The sequence below is a fragment of the Bombina bombina genome, chromosome 4 (genome assembly GCF_027579735.1).
Source record: "Bombina bombina isolate aBomBom1 chromosome 4, aBomBom1.pri, whole genome shotgun sequence".
Classification (NCBI taxonomy): Eukaryota; Metazoa; Chordata; class Amphibia; order Anura; family Bombinatoridae; genus Bombina; species Bombina bombina.
The window spans coordinates 742,926,942-742,941,356 of record NC_069502.1 but is presented as its reverse complement, the minus strand read 5'-3'; positions in this window follow the sequence as shown (position 1 = coordinate 742,941,356).

Below are 14,415 nucleotides of genomic sequence, written 5' to 3'. Positions count from 1 at the left end.
AGTGTGGCCTCCCCCCTTAGGAATTTTATGATCCCCCTTATGGAGAGATATGGTTAATACATCGCTGTCTAAGGAAATATTCGCTATCCATGGCAAGGAAAAAAAAAAGAGTACTCATGGATTAAATTAGAGTTACTTAATATGTAACTTAGTCTAGATGCTCAAACAGAGTAGACACTAGTTTAGGGTAGGAGGGAAAATATCTCACTTAATACAAAACCTTAAGCGTAGCACACAAACACAACAATTGTAAAAAAATATTGAAATAAGACTTGACCGTCTCCCAAAGAGTCTAAGATATGTAAGCTATACAATATAAACACCTAGAAACTTGTGTGTATAACTTTGTTCCACTCAGAGTAGGCTCCATAATATAGATTAGATATTGGTAATTAGGACATCTTGGAGCATCCTGGCAAGCGATATTGGGGTATAGTAGCACCTTAAGATTAGTGATGTCGCGAACCTAAAAATTTGGGTTCGCAAATGGAGAACTCGAACTTCCACAAAAGTTCGCGAACCGGGCGAACCGCTATAGACTTCAATAGGCAGGCAAATTTTAAAACCCACAGGGACTCTTTCTGGCCACAATAGTGATGGAAAAGTTGTTTCAAGGGCACTAACACCTGGACTGTGGCATGCCGGAGGGGGATCCATGGCAAAACTCCCATGGAAAATTACATAGTTGATGCAGAGTCTGGTTTTAATCCATAAAGGGCATAAATCACCTAACATTCCTAAATTGTTTGGAATAACATGCTTTAAAACATCAGGTATGATGTTGTATCGATCAGGTAGTGTAAGGGTTACGTGTAAGGGTTACGCCCGCTTCACAGTGCGCAGTGTAGGTGATATACCTGCCCTGACCATGCTTTGCAGACCAGGTATCAGTGGTCAGATGAACCCTTGCCCCAACACTGTGTGCCAGACATGCCATTATAGCAGACTTATATGGCTTTGGCGTTGCTTTTTGGTAATTAGAAGGCTGCTAAATGCCACTGCGCACCACACGTGTTTTATGCCCAGCAGTGAAGGGGTTAATTAGGGAGCATGTAGGGAGCTTGTAGAGTTCATTTTAGCTTAAGTGTAGTGTAGTAGACAACCCCAAAGTATTGATCTAGGCCCATTTTGGTATATTTCATTCCACCATTTCACCGCCAAATGCGATCAAATTTTAAAAAAACAAAATTTTTCACAATTTTAGGTTTCTCACTGAAATTATTTACAAACAGCTTGTGCAATTATGGCACAAATGGTTGTAAATGCTTCTCTGGGATCCCCTTTGTTCAGAAATAGCAGACATATATGACTTTGGCGTTGCTTTCTGGTAATTAGAAGGCCGCTAAATGCTGCTGCGCATCACACGTGTATTATGGCTAGCAGTGAAGGGGTTAATTAGGTAGTCTGTAGGGAGCTTGCAGGGTTAATTTTAGCTTTAGTGTAGAGATCAGCCTCCCACCTGACACATCAGACCCCCTGATCCCTCCCAAACAGCTCCCTTACCTCCCTTACCCCACAATTGTCCCGCCATCTTAAGTACTGGCAGAAAGTCTGCCAGTACTAAAATAAAAGGTTTTTAAAAATGTTTTAATTTTTTTTAGCATATTTACATATGCTGTGGTGTAGCATCCTCCCTTAGCCCCCAACCTCCCTGATCCCCCCCAAAACAGCTCTCTAACCCTCCCCATCTGCCTTATTGGCGGCCATCTTTGGTACTGTCAGCTGTCTGCTATTATTTCACAGTCAAAAAAGTTTTTTTTTTTTTTTTTAAATGTACACTACTGTTACACCAGATATGAGTGGTGGCACTGGGCAAGTGGGCACAGTATACACTGTGAGCCTGACACACACGCTGGCAGGCAGGCAACTGCAATTAGATTACACAGGAAAAAAAAAAAAGCAGACTGATGTTCTAGCCCTAAAAAGGGCTTTTTGGGTGCTGTCCTTACAGCAGAGATCAGATGAGTCCTTCAGGAATGTAGTGGACACTGAATACACTAGCCTAGCTATCGATTTCCCTATTAAATCAGCAGCAGCTACACTGTCCCTCCTCTCACTAAGAATGCAGCTTCCAAATGAATCTAAAATGGATGCTGTCCAGGAGGTGGGAGGGTCTGGGAGGGAGGATCTGCTGCTGATTGGCTGTAATGTGTATTCTGACTGTGAGGTACAGGGTCAAAGTTTACTCAATGATGATGAATAGGGGGCAGATCGAACATCGCATATGTTCGCCCACTGAGGCGAATGCGAACATGCTATGTTCTCCGGGAACTATTAGCTGGAGAACAATTTTTCGACATCACTACTTAAGATACACCTGGGTCACTGCATGCAATGCTGTCGAGTAAAGATATATAAGTATAGGTAATACTATGTGAGTAAATACATTTCATACTATAAAATATGTGTGACCCCAAGCTACTATATAAGGCAGTAGTAAGGTGGTAGAAGATGCCTTCAGTTGGAGTTGAGGCAAGTAAGATTTGGGACCTCGATATATGGGCTTTAATTAAATATCAATGTGTCTCAAGAGAGTGAATTTAACTAGGGAGACATAGCTATGTATCTCAATGTGATCGAACAAATTTAAACTAAATCTTACAACTAAGGTGACGAGAACTGTCCCACAATGAAAAACATGTTCATGTAACTAGTAAGACTAGGCTAAAGCTAAATTAACAAAGTATAACATGAAAGTAGTTGTTAGGCACATGAAACAGGGTGTAATTTCCCAATACAATCTATAATAAAGACTGTGCGTATAGAACTTCCTATGGCAAATAGCTATGTAGTTTAAAAAATTTCTGGATGTGAAGAATTAGTCTAAGGTAGTCTAGGTTAGTCTGAGAAGGACCTTGCAATGACAGCTATGTAATAGTGTAGGTACTTAGAAAAGGCACTGCTGTAGTCACTAAAACTATTAACCCTACTGTGACAATGAATAAGGATGATAGCAGAATCAAATATCAGAAGACTACTAAAGTTATCTATGGTAACTGAATGGTAGGCAACACGCTAAAAAAACCAAAAGCAATTTATAACACTCAATTAAGCTAGCTACATTATGTAGTTGGCGTCTTTAAGCCAACAGAGCAAAATGTCTTATTGCTCCAGCCGTAGATAATTTCATCCGGGAAAAGCAGTTATCTGCACTACAGTGTCATAACGAACTATGTGATAATATAAGTATGAGAGTATATATACTCTATATCACCAAGCTATGAGAGGGGTAGCAATAGTGTATGTAGTAAGTATAATAGAGCTGTTTATTCCTTAACCTGCTATCAAAGTGTTACCTACACCTAGCTGCGAATATGACAAATAATGCAATACATTAGACAAAATGATGTATATACAATATTGATATACAGAGTGTTGCAAATAGTATCAGATGAATAATAGTCCTACGAATCAATAAACTTAGTAAAGCTAATGGCTGTACTGTATGGATGAAAGAGTCAAAAGAAGTTATGGGGGCTAGTCTGTTTAAATTACTAGAGTCACTTGAAGTTTTACAGGGGTTAATTAATAGAGGAATAAGGTAAAAAACTTATTAAGACAGTCCCCTCTAACCTATGCCAAGTTTTTGTATCTGAAGTCCTACCACACTCTCGTGGACAGAGGGAATCTTGCACAGGAGCCTGGATTGAGGAGCTGAGTGATGGGGGCCCGCTTGCTTGTAGCCAGCCATTTTCTGTAAAGTGCACGTCCACCGCCATTTCTGCAGTGGTATCCTTTTATCCATGATCTCAGGACTATAACATAGATTCATGTAAACCACAGGAGGGTCGGCCGCCCCCCCAGCGGAAACATCCAGGAGAAAGTAGGATTGTGGATCTTAGATCTTTTGCGACTATCACCATTCTCTCCTCCAGCCATAGTTAGCAGGCTGGGAGGGCATCTGTCAGGAGCCAATACAGTCGTCTGAGGATCTTTTAGACCAGCTGCTGTAAAAGGTATGTCAGGACTCAATGACCCCTGGCCCTGTGCAGCGTGAAATTCAATCTCTAGTGCCGTGTCTGTAAGAGGATCCCGCAGAAAAGTAACTTGCCCTCTCGAGAAACATAAATCACTACTCGGTCCCGTAATCCCCATGCGTGGGTCTGTGTCCAGAAACGAGCGTTCTGATATGGCCCATTCAGAATGGAGAGAAGCGATCAAATCCTCCATTTTGCTGCAGAAGTCCGCCTCAAATTCTTCAAGAGCAGCGCTAATGGCGAAATAAGATTCCTCCATGACTAATGGGTGTTTTCAAAAACACATCAGGCTGTTAAGTAACCCGGTTTCCCGGGGGAAGGGTAGTATGTTATAGACTGAGCCCATAGGTGAAGTACCATAACAGTTATAGCAAGCTTCTGTTAGTTTGGATGGCGACATTTACTATATGGAGTTACCGACTGTGAATACAGTAATGTTAAAGCAAATTTCTTGTCTCCTACAGTGTCCTCAAGGAACGTTTAGGGTCTTGAGTATTTAAAGGGCCACTAAACCCCAAATTTTTCTTTCATGATTCAGATAGAGAATACGATTTTAAAAAACATTCCAATTTACTTATATTATCTAATTTGCTGCAATCTTTAGATATTCTTTGTTAAAGAAATAGCAATGCACATTGGTGAGCCAATCACATGAGGCATCTATGTGCAACCACCAATCAGAAGCTACTGAGCCTATCTAGATATGCTTTTCAGGAAAGAATATCAAGAGAATTAAGCAAATTAGATAATAGAAGTAAATTAGAAAGTTGTTTAAAATGGTATTCTATATCTGAATCATGAAAGAAAAAAATTGGGTTTAATGTCCCTTTAAGTAACAATAATTAGTCGAAATTTATCCAATAACCCCCATTAATAAAGTTTAGAGCTGGGAGCTCTCCAAGGACATGTCCGGCTGCTTCGGTCGCTGGCTCCACCCCCTGGTTCTCTATTTCTCCTATTTTGATGTGGTTGTCTTTTGAGTTCAACTTGTTCAGCATTAGTATCTTGGGGAGCACTATTTACTTGGGGTGTCTGGTTACCCTTAGAGTATTTTCACCACTTTTGGTATTTATTTTTATGGTGATACCAATTATTTTGTGGGCGTTCATCTCTTTGGGAATAATTATTTACTTGGGTATGCCCCCATTTTGAGCATAATCTCTTTGCGCCTCAGCCCGTTTTGGGGGAGGGGCAGAGTTAAAACTTTGTGGGGATGGCCTGTTTTCTCAGGCCACCTCCGCATAGGTTTTCTTTTTAGACTCCAAATTGAGGGGACTAGGTGACACCCTAGTTTCTGCCACAATTTTGGGACTGGGTTTTGGTTCCCTTTTAACCACCTGTTCACCGGACTGCTGAATAGAGTATAACTTTGTACTCTCTTTTATCAGCCAGTCGAATGAGCAGTGCTCATCAACATATCTAGCTAAATTAAGTTTGATGGGCGCGGGCAATGCTTCAAAAGATAAATTCACAAATTCTGAGAATTCAAATATGGGATAATCTTCAGCCATACTGTACGCACTTTTCAGTACAGGAAGGAATTCTATAGGGCTTTGATTTGCACAACATTTTAAACTGTATACAGCTATTTTCGCTGCAGTTTTAGTGCAATATTGCCCGAATTCTTTTCTGCACTGTCGTTTTGTCTCATTCCAGGAATGAATATTCATATCCTTTAGTGAAGCAAAGAATTTGTGATATTTACCTTCAAATACCCAGGGCAGAAATTCAATTTTTGACTGCTCACTTGTAACATTCATAATGGATAAAGCATTTTCATAAGTCGCTAAGTGGTCAATTACTGAATTGGTTCCCTTGTTGGAGAATTTAGGTACTGCATGACTTAAAAATTTTATTATTTTAGGGGTGTCATATACCATATTAGACGTATCTCGGCCTTTCCTAGGAGCCATATTTTTGGGGCTGGAGCATCTCTTATCTGCCCTATATTCACTATGGGGAGACCCCCAGGTACATTAGTACTACGTGGGCTATTTGGGTAGCTAGCTCCGTCCTCTGACTCACTACTAGAGCTTCCCTCCCCCTCTGAAGTGTAGCAGTTCTCTGAATTGATAACATGAGGTGACTGTCTATTTGGGAAGTTTACTTCTGACCCCATAGGGGTCACTTGTTTAAATTTCTTCAGTTCATCCCTGATGTAGTCTTTAAGAGAGCTAGAATTATCTGCATTATTCTCATTGCTAATAGAGGGGTTTTCATTATGACAATACAACCTTTTTAAACCACTTAATTCTCTCTGGTTTTGTGTGAATTGTTTATTTTAACTCTTGTATTTTGGCTAGTAAATTAAGGTTATGCTTATCTATGGTGGCCATGTTTTCGGCAAATTCATCAATTTTATTATCAGCTATATTTAAATTCTCTTTGTACCTGCGTGAAGAGCGAGAAAACTATCTTCTAACCCCTGTATTTGCACTCCCTTCTCTATGAGGTATAGCGACATTTCGTCAATAATGCATATTAAAAGGGGCCAAGATTTTAGTATTAGTTTGTTGTGTTTTTTGAGGTTTTTACATTCATTTTAAATAATTCTTGGAATAATTCACTTTTTTCATTCCACCTTCCATCATCTATAGCAATGTTTTTAGCCTTAATTTCAAGAGTATCCATATAATCATTTAAATCACCCGCAATATTACACCTCTTTTTAATGTGGCCTATAATGTCCATCTTAAGGTCATCGCCCTGAGTAAGGGGTAATTTCAGGGAACAAATTTCAACACTATATATAGATTCAAATGATTCACTTCTAGCAACAGACATTATTATATTGGCTTAGTATTTAGTTAAATTAAAACGCTAATACAATTTTGGCCAATAAGAGAAAAAAAATTATATTTTCAAAAATATTAATATTAATTTTGAAAAAGGAAAGATTAATATTTCAAATTTTCAAAAAAAAGTATATATTTTGTTTCCCAAAAATAATTTCTATTTACTACAAATATATCATATTAATGTGATAAATATTAATAATATCTAAAGCAGTGTGCCTCCAAATAATATGTCAGTATATGGCCGGGTTTTAATACAATATATTTAATAATTATTCTTTAAAATAAACCCCCAATAAAAATGCATATACCAAACAATAAAATTAATGTAAATTCCTAAATTCTCTATATTAGTTAAAATTTATAGACACATTGAATTATATTGATAGAAAAACCAGATATGAATCAAACTATACACATTTAAACTGTTACAATATGCTATGCAAAGATCATAAAAATTACCTTATTCACAATATTCTCTCAAATCAGAGTTGCATTTAAATAATGAGATACCAGGGTAGGATTCACTAACTTTTTAACAGTGCTTAGTTAAACAATAGAACAATATACTTTAACAGTCAATTTATATGCCAAGTTATCTGAGATGAAATAAATTATTTAGCAGCAATAAAGTAAATTCTAAAATATATATATATATATATATATATATATATATATATATATATATATATATATATATATATATATATATATATATATTTGCAAAAAATGAATTACTTAGCATTAATGATTAGTTTTAAAATACACAGGCTATGAAACACAAGGTTAAAATACAAATTGTCCTTTTAAAATTACTAACTGCAATTTGACTATAGTCTTAGAATACCTTTGATTTAAATATTTAAGATAAACAGTCATACATCACCCGAATAAAAAATTAATGTTTAAAACTTCCAGAGTTTCTCCAGTAAATCCAACTTCGCCTCATAAATTGAAAAAGGTAATTTTTGCAAGATGGATAAAAAGATAGGCCCAGGTTGCTTTATAATAGACTGGATCGCAGCAATGGTAGTCCAAAATTTTGCAGCCAGAGTCCCTTTTTTTTCCTCTTGCCTGGGATTATATTTTGCAATATATTCCCACCCCTTTCTATTCTAATCATGAAATTTGGATGATAGGCCCTTCGGAAGCTTAGCATTGATTGGTTATCTGGGAGCCGCCTCCCTGATTGGTTCTTCATGTGTTTCAATAGACAATTTATTTGGCTGTCACACCATTTCCAATCCCCTAGGGGGCAACAGACGACCACAAATACAGTCCCACCATTCATCTTTGCCACATTCCAAATATCTCCCTATATATAGATTATTTAAACTACTATAACTTTTTGCATTAATAAATCTCTCTTTTCAGCATCTATATTTCATTTAGCATAACAGAAAATGTATAATTTGACACCAAACACCAGTATTTTATCAATGTCTATGATAAAATAGAAGATATCCATGTTTATGGCTAAGGACATCTTGTTGTCTGTAAAACAAAGAGAAAAAAATTGTCAAACGTATACATCTATTTACAATATTTATCAGCTTATTCATTAAGTTCCATATACACTTATCTAATATGTTGCTATTTGTCACTGCTTCTTAGGTTTTCAGCTACACATTTTTATACAGTATTTAAAATTATACAGGCAATATTTAAAAACAAATGTAAGAGTTACAATGCATAACCTGGGTCTCTGCTTAGCTAATCTTCCTCTAGACTTTGTGGATTCACACAATAGGGGGCACTTAACATCTTGCATAGACTTAGGCCATGTCTGTTTATTTACAGGGTCTGATAAGTTTATCCCTCATCCTGGGTATACACATCTGAGGGTTCCAAAATGCTAATAGTTACCTTGAAGTGGTTCACTGGTCTTATCTCTACAAAAGTCTAAGCCTTTGTTCTTTCTGAAATAATTATGCAAGTAATTCCTTTGATGAATGAGATAGGGGGCTGGTTTACACACAGTTTCAGAAAAAAAATGAGTTCTTGGTCTCATCATAAATCTATGTGTAGATAAAGATACATACATATACTGTAGATATTATTTAATAATACTCAGATATCCTGACATACTCATTCCCCCTCACCACATGCACTGCTCATTAGCTCATCTCTCTTAACCTCACCTTACTTTTGTATTCATGAATGTCACACATTCCTAAAGACTCTCTCACCCCCTTGCACCTCATCCCAAAAACAGTCTCATTACTGCAAATCTCATGTCACTCCTTCTTGCTCATACTAGCTGCTTGTGACATCTCTCCTAATCCTGGCCCCCCACAACTTTCTAGCCTTGCACACCCATGTATGCCTTTCAATAGACTTAAAAAACAAAACTCTGGTAACCTTAATCGCATTCCTCTTGCATCTAAAGCCACCACCCCCTTCACTTGTGCACTCTGGAACTCTCGCTCTGTTTGCAACAAGCTCACTTCTATCCATGACCTCTTTATCTCCCACTCTCTCAATCTTCTGGCTCTTACAGAAACCTGGCTCTCTCCTTCAGACAGAGCTTCAACCACTGCACTGTTACATGGGGGTCTCCACTTCAGCCACACTCCTAGGTCTGGTAATAGACAAGGAGGTGGTGTCAGTATTTTACTTTTCTTTAGTTGCACCTTTCAACAAATGCAGCCCATCTCTTCCCTCACATTTTCTTCATTCGAAACACACATGATTCGCTTATTCTCTCACCTCTCTATATGCGTTGCAGTTATATACCGCCCCCTTGCTCATCAACTTTATTTCTAGATCACTTTTCTGCCTGGCTACCTTATTTCCTTTCCTCAGACACCCCTGCCCTAATTCTTGGTGGCTTCAACCTTCCTGTTGACAATCCCACTGCCTCCTCTGCAAAACAACTTCTGCAACTTACTTCCTCTTTCGGCCTGTCTCAATGGACTGATTCTCCCACTCACAAAGACTCTTACTATTCTGCCCTTAATCTATATAAGCAACGTTACTTCTCCACTCTTATCTCTACTCTTTCTTTAAACCCAAAACGTCTGTTCTCCACGTTCAATACTCTTCTCCGCCCACCCCAACCTCCTACTACAACTATTCTCTCAGCTCAAGATTTTGCCAGCTACTTCAATAACAGGGGCATAACTAGAAACCTCAGGGCCCCGGTGCAAAAATTCATGAAGCCCCCCCAAAGAAAATTTGATTTTGATAAATTTTTGTTTTGCAATATATATATATATATATATATATATATATATATATATATATATATATATATATATATATACGCACACACATACATACTATCTATTGGAATGGGGTATCGTAAGCCTAGCCCATCAGCATATTACTATATTTACCTGTTTGTGTACCCATTGTGGAAAAGTACTGTGATTGTGTTATCAGTCGGTGACACACAAAACAGTACTTTTCCATAATGGGTTACAGACAAGTACACACACAAGTAAAGTTTATTAATATCAAGACAGGCAGCACAGCACACACTTATTTTTAAAAAAAATCACCCCAACAGAACACACTTACTTTAAATTACTGCACTGCAGACTAGTCACTTTCTGGCTCTGCTCCTCTCATGTGCATGAAGTGGCGGGTTCAGGGCAAGGAGGATTCTCTCTAACTAATGCTGCCTGTCTGCTAGAAGCAATGACTGAAGCAAGTATGCAAGAAGCAGCCTATGAGCAGTAGCTACAGACCATTCACAATACCACTCAGTCACACTCCTGCTCCACCTGTACTTTCTCCATGCCCCCCCAACAGGGTTCCTAGGCACTGGCCATAAAACTTCTATGTGGTACCTGGGGGAACTGTTAGGGGAGCCATGGAGTGCTCTCAGTGTAATGTTTTTTTTACAGGGGGCCTGAGGCTGAGGGGGTGTGCAGGGCCCTAGGCAAAATGACAACATGGAGCCATTACCCAGAACAAAAATACTTCAAAGAAATGTGGGACAATGTACTATTCCACCCAAATGCACAGATATACAGTACATACACAGAGATATATACATCCACACACACAAGGGTACATACATACAGATACATTACATACATACACTATCTACTTGACCTACAGTACATCTATAGGGATCATACATATACAAGTATGCACACACACATACAGACACACAGACAGTACACACAGAAACACGCACACATACTCAAAACACACACATACCCTCTCTAAAAAACACACACACATACAGAAGCAGAAGAAAACATCTGTAAATGGGGTTAAGAATCTGGCACACATTTGCTTAATATCTTTGTTTTTCCCTGCACACTGTTTTCATAAAAAATAAAAAACAGGAGGATTGCAAGCAAGTGCCGCAGCCCCTGAATATGATAATATGTATTATTTAAAGGAATACTGGGCAGAATATAAGAAAAAAATTATATTCATTACCTCTTGCAAATGACTGCAGTGTCAGCTTGAGATATGAACAGTTTTAAAGTTTAAAGCAACAACCAAAAAGAAAAAGAAAAAACTAAATTTTTAATCCAACCAAAAAGCACAGATTAAATGCATATGGTATATGCCCTTGATAAGAAGGAATGGATCTACTAGACAAAAGTGTAAACTTTACCTGAGGATAATGTTCATATAAAAATGATGCAGCACTGGAGAGCTACTCGATCTTTCAAAGAAATGGCAAAAGGAAAATTGTACCTCAACAGCCAGAGACTTTCAGTTTAACACGCTCTGGATCCCTTCTTAGTTGTCTGACAGTGACAGGACTTGTGGATTATTCTTTTCCCTCTTCTACATGACTGCAATGGTGGCTGAAGGGGCCAGGTGTAAATACTTTTCAAAGTTCCCGCCGCTAGTATTTAGCAATCTGTTCTGACTCCAGACAGTGACATAGCAGACTCCTTATCCACACAAAACTTTCCGGCGCTGTGTAATAGCGCTCTAAAGTAGTCCCCTTACAGTTACCAGCCAAGTCGCTGTGTAATAGCGAAGATGCTGCTCAGGCTCAGCAGCAATAAACAATTAAAAACAAATGAAATCCCCCTTTAAAAAGCACAGATATCTGTTCACACTTTAAAAACAAAACTGGTGCGCTAGCGTTAGCCAGAATGGTGCCCGACACAGAGAAGTTCAGAAATCTCTGATCTGGTGGTGTTTCACAGTCGCACATATCATCAATGCAATGGGCCTGCACTGTCGGCCCAGAGCCCTCTATGTAGCTGAGCGGGTGCCTGCCTTGCACATTGGAGGAGTGACAGGGCATTTTTCACAACTGCTGGGCAGCGGGCCCCTCAGAGTGGCAGTGCTGACAGACCTCCAAAGGCCAGGTCGCAGCCGCCCCTGTTCAATAACAAAATCGACACCATCAGAAAGGAAATCAGCTCTCAACATGCTACCAATATCACACACCCTCAAAACCTCACAATCATTCAAAACCCACATAGTCATACATTTATCTATTTTGCCCCTGTTACAGAGGATGAAGTTTCTGCCCTTATACTATCCTCTTTTGACCTAGGTTACCAATGACCTACTTACAGCAAAATCCAGAGGCCACTTCCCTCTGCTTAACCTCCTTGATCTGCCTACAGCCTTTGATACTGTCGACCATCTTCTTTTGCTCCAAACCCTCCAATCCTTTGGCATTTGCGACACCGCTCTCTCGTGGTTCTCTTTCTATCTGTCTAACTGTACCATTAGTGTAGCCTTCTCTGGAGCATCCTCTGCCCCATTACAACTTTCTGTTGGAGTTCCCGCAAGGCTCTATCCTCAGTCCCCTTCTCTTCTTAATCTACACTTCATCATTAGGTTCCTTAATAAAGTCCCAAGGGTTTCAATATCATTTGTATGCCGATGACACACAAATCTACCTCTCGTCACCAGACCTATCTTCTTCCTTGCAAACCCGTGTCACTAACTTTCTTTCTCATATCTCATCTTGGATGTCTTCTCACTACCTTAAACTAAATCTCTCCAAAACGGATCTCCTTATTTTCCCACTTCCTCAAATTTCTCCACCCTCAACTTCTCTATAACTGTCGGTAACTCCATTACTACCACTAACCCACATGCTTGATGTCTTGGGGTCACACTTGACTCAGATCTTTCTTTCACTCCTCACATTCAGTCCTTGACTAAAGCCTGCCGCTTCCACCTTAGAAACATTTCTAAAATTAAACATTTTCTTGCACAAGACACAACTAAGATTTGAATCCAATCTTTCATCCTTTCCCGCCTCGACTACTGCAACTCTATCCTCTCTGGTCTCCCTAGCTGCCGCCTAGCTCCTTTACAATCCATAATGAATGCCTCTGCCAGGCTCATCTTCCTTACACGTTGCTCTTCATCTGCTGCACCTCAATGCCAATCCTTTCACTAGCTTCCTCTTGACTCCAGGCTTAAACACAAAATTCTCACTCTGACATACAAAGCCCTTATCTGTACTGCTACCCCCTACATCACAGACCTTGTCTCCAGATACTCTCCCTCCTGACCCCTTCGCTCTGCTCATTATCTCCTACTCTCCTCCTCTCTTGTTACTTCCTCACATTCCCGTTCACAAGACCTCCAGACTGGCTTCCATCTTGTGGAAATCTCTGTATTGCTCCACAAGACTCTCCCTTAGTTTTGAAATCTTCAAGCACTCCCTAAAGACTGTACTATTCATGGATGCATACAACCTACACTAACCTTTCATAACTCCATTGCTATCCCTTTGAACTCCTTAGCATGTAAGCCTATGAGCCCAGTTGTTTGTAGATCACCCTTGAAAGAGCCGACTACAACAGTGCAACTCTCGGCAGGACCTACTCATTTGATCCCTATAAATGTTACCTTGTATACCACCTATGGGGCCCATTTATCAAGCTCCGGATGGAGCTTGAGGGCCCGTGTTTCTTTTGAGTCTGCAGGCTCACCAGAAACACCAGTTATGAAGCAGCATAACCTGTCCGCCTTCTATGAGCAGGCGGAAAGACATAGCCGCAATTCAACCCGATCAAGTACGATTGGGTTGATTGACACCCCCCTGCTGGCGGCCAATTGGCTGCGAATCTGCAGGGCGCGGCGTTGCACCAGCAGCTCACAAGAGCTGCTGGTGCAATGCTGAATACAGAGAGTCTATTGCTCTCCGCATTCAGCGAGGTCTGTCGGACCTGATCCGCACTGTCGGATCAGGTCCGACAGACCTTTGTTAAATAGGGGCCACTGTTTATAGCACTGCGGAATCTGTTGGCACGCTACAAATACCTGATAATAATAATAATAATAATAATAATAATAATAATAATAATAATAAAAAAAATAATAGAACAGACTATTTACAATACTGAAGATGTATTTACTTGGCCAACCACTAGGTGGCAGAAGTTTGCTGTTACTGATGATAATATACCTTACCAAGATCTAAATTTGTTATGGGGGCAGTTAACTCAAATTTGTAAAAAAAATACCCCTTTGCAACACACTTTCAGTATTTATTTTAATTGTTTTCCTGTATCCCAATGCTGAAAATTGTGTTGCTGTTTCTCCAGTGTTCCCAGATAGGCCAGTGTATCCTGCAGAATTTAGAATATAATCCTTAAAAGTGCAGCACTGTGATTGCCCTATTAAAAATTTACTTATATCATATTATGGTGTTTAGTTTAAACTATATTTCTTAAAAGAATACTGAACATTGA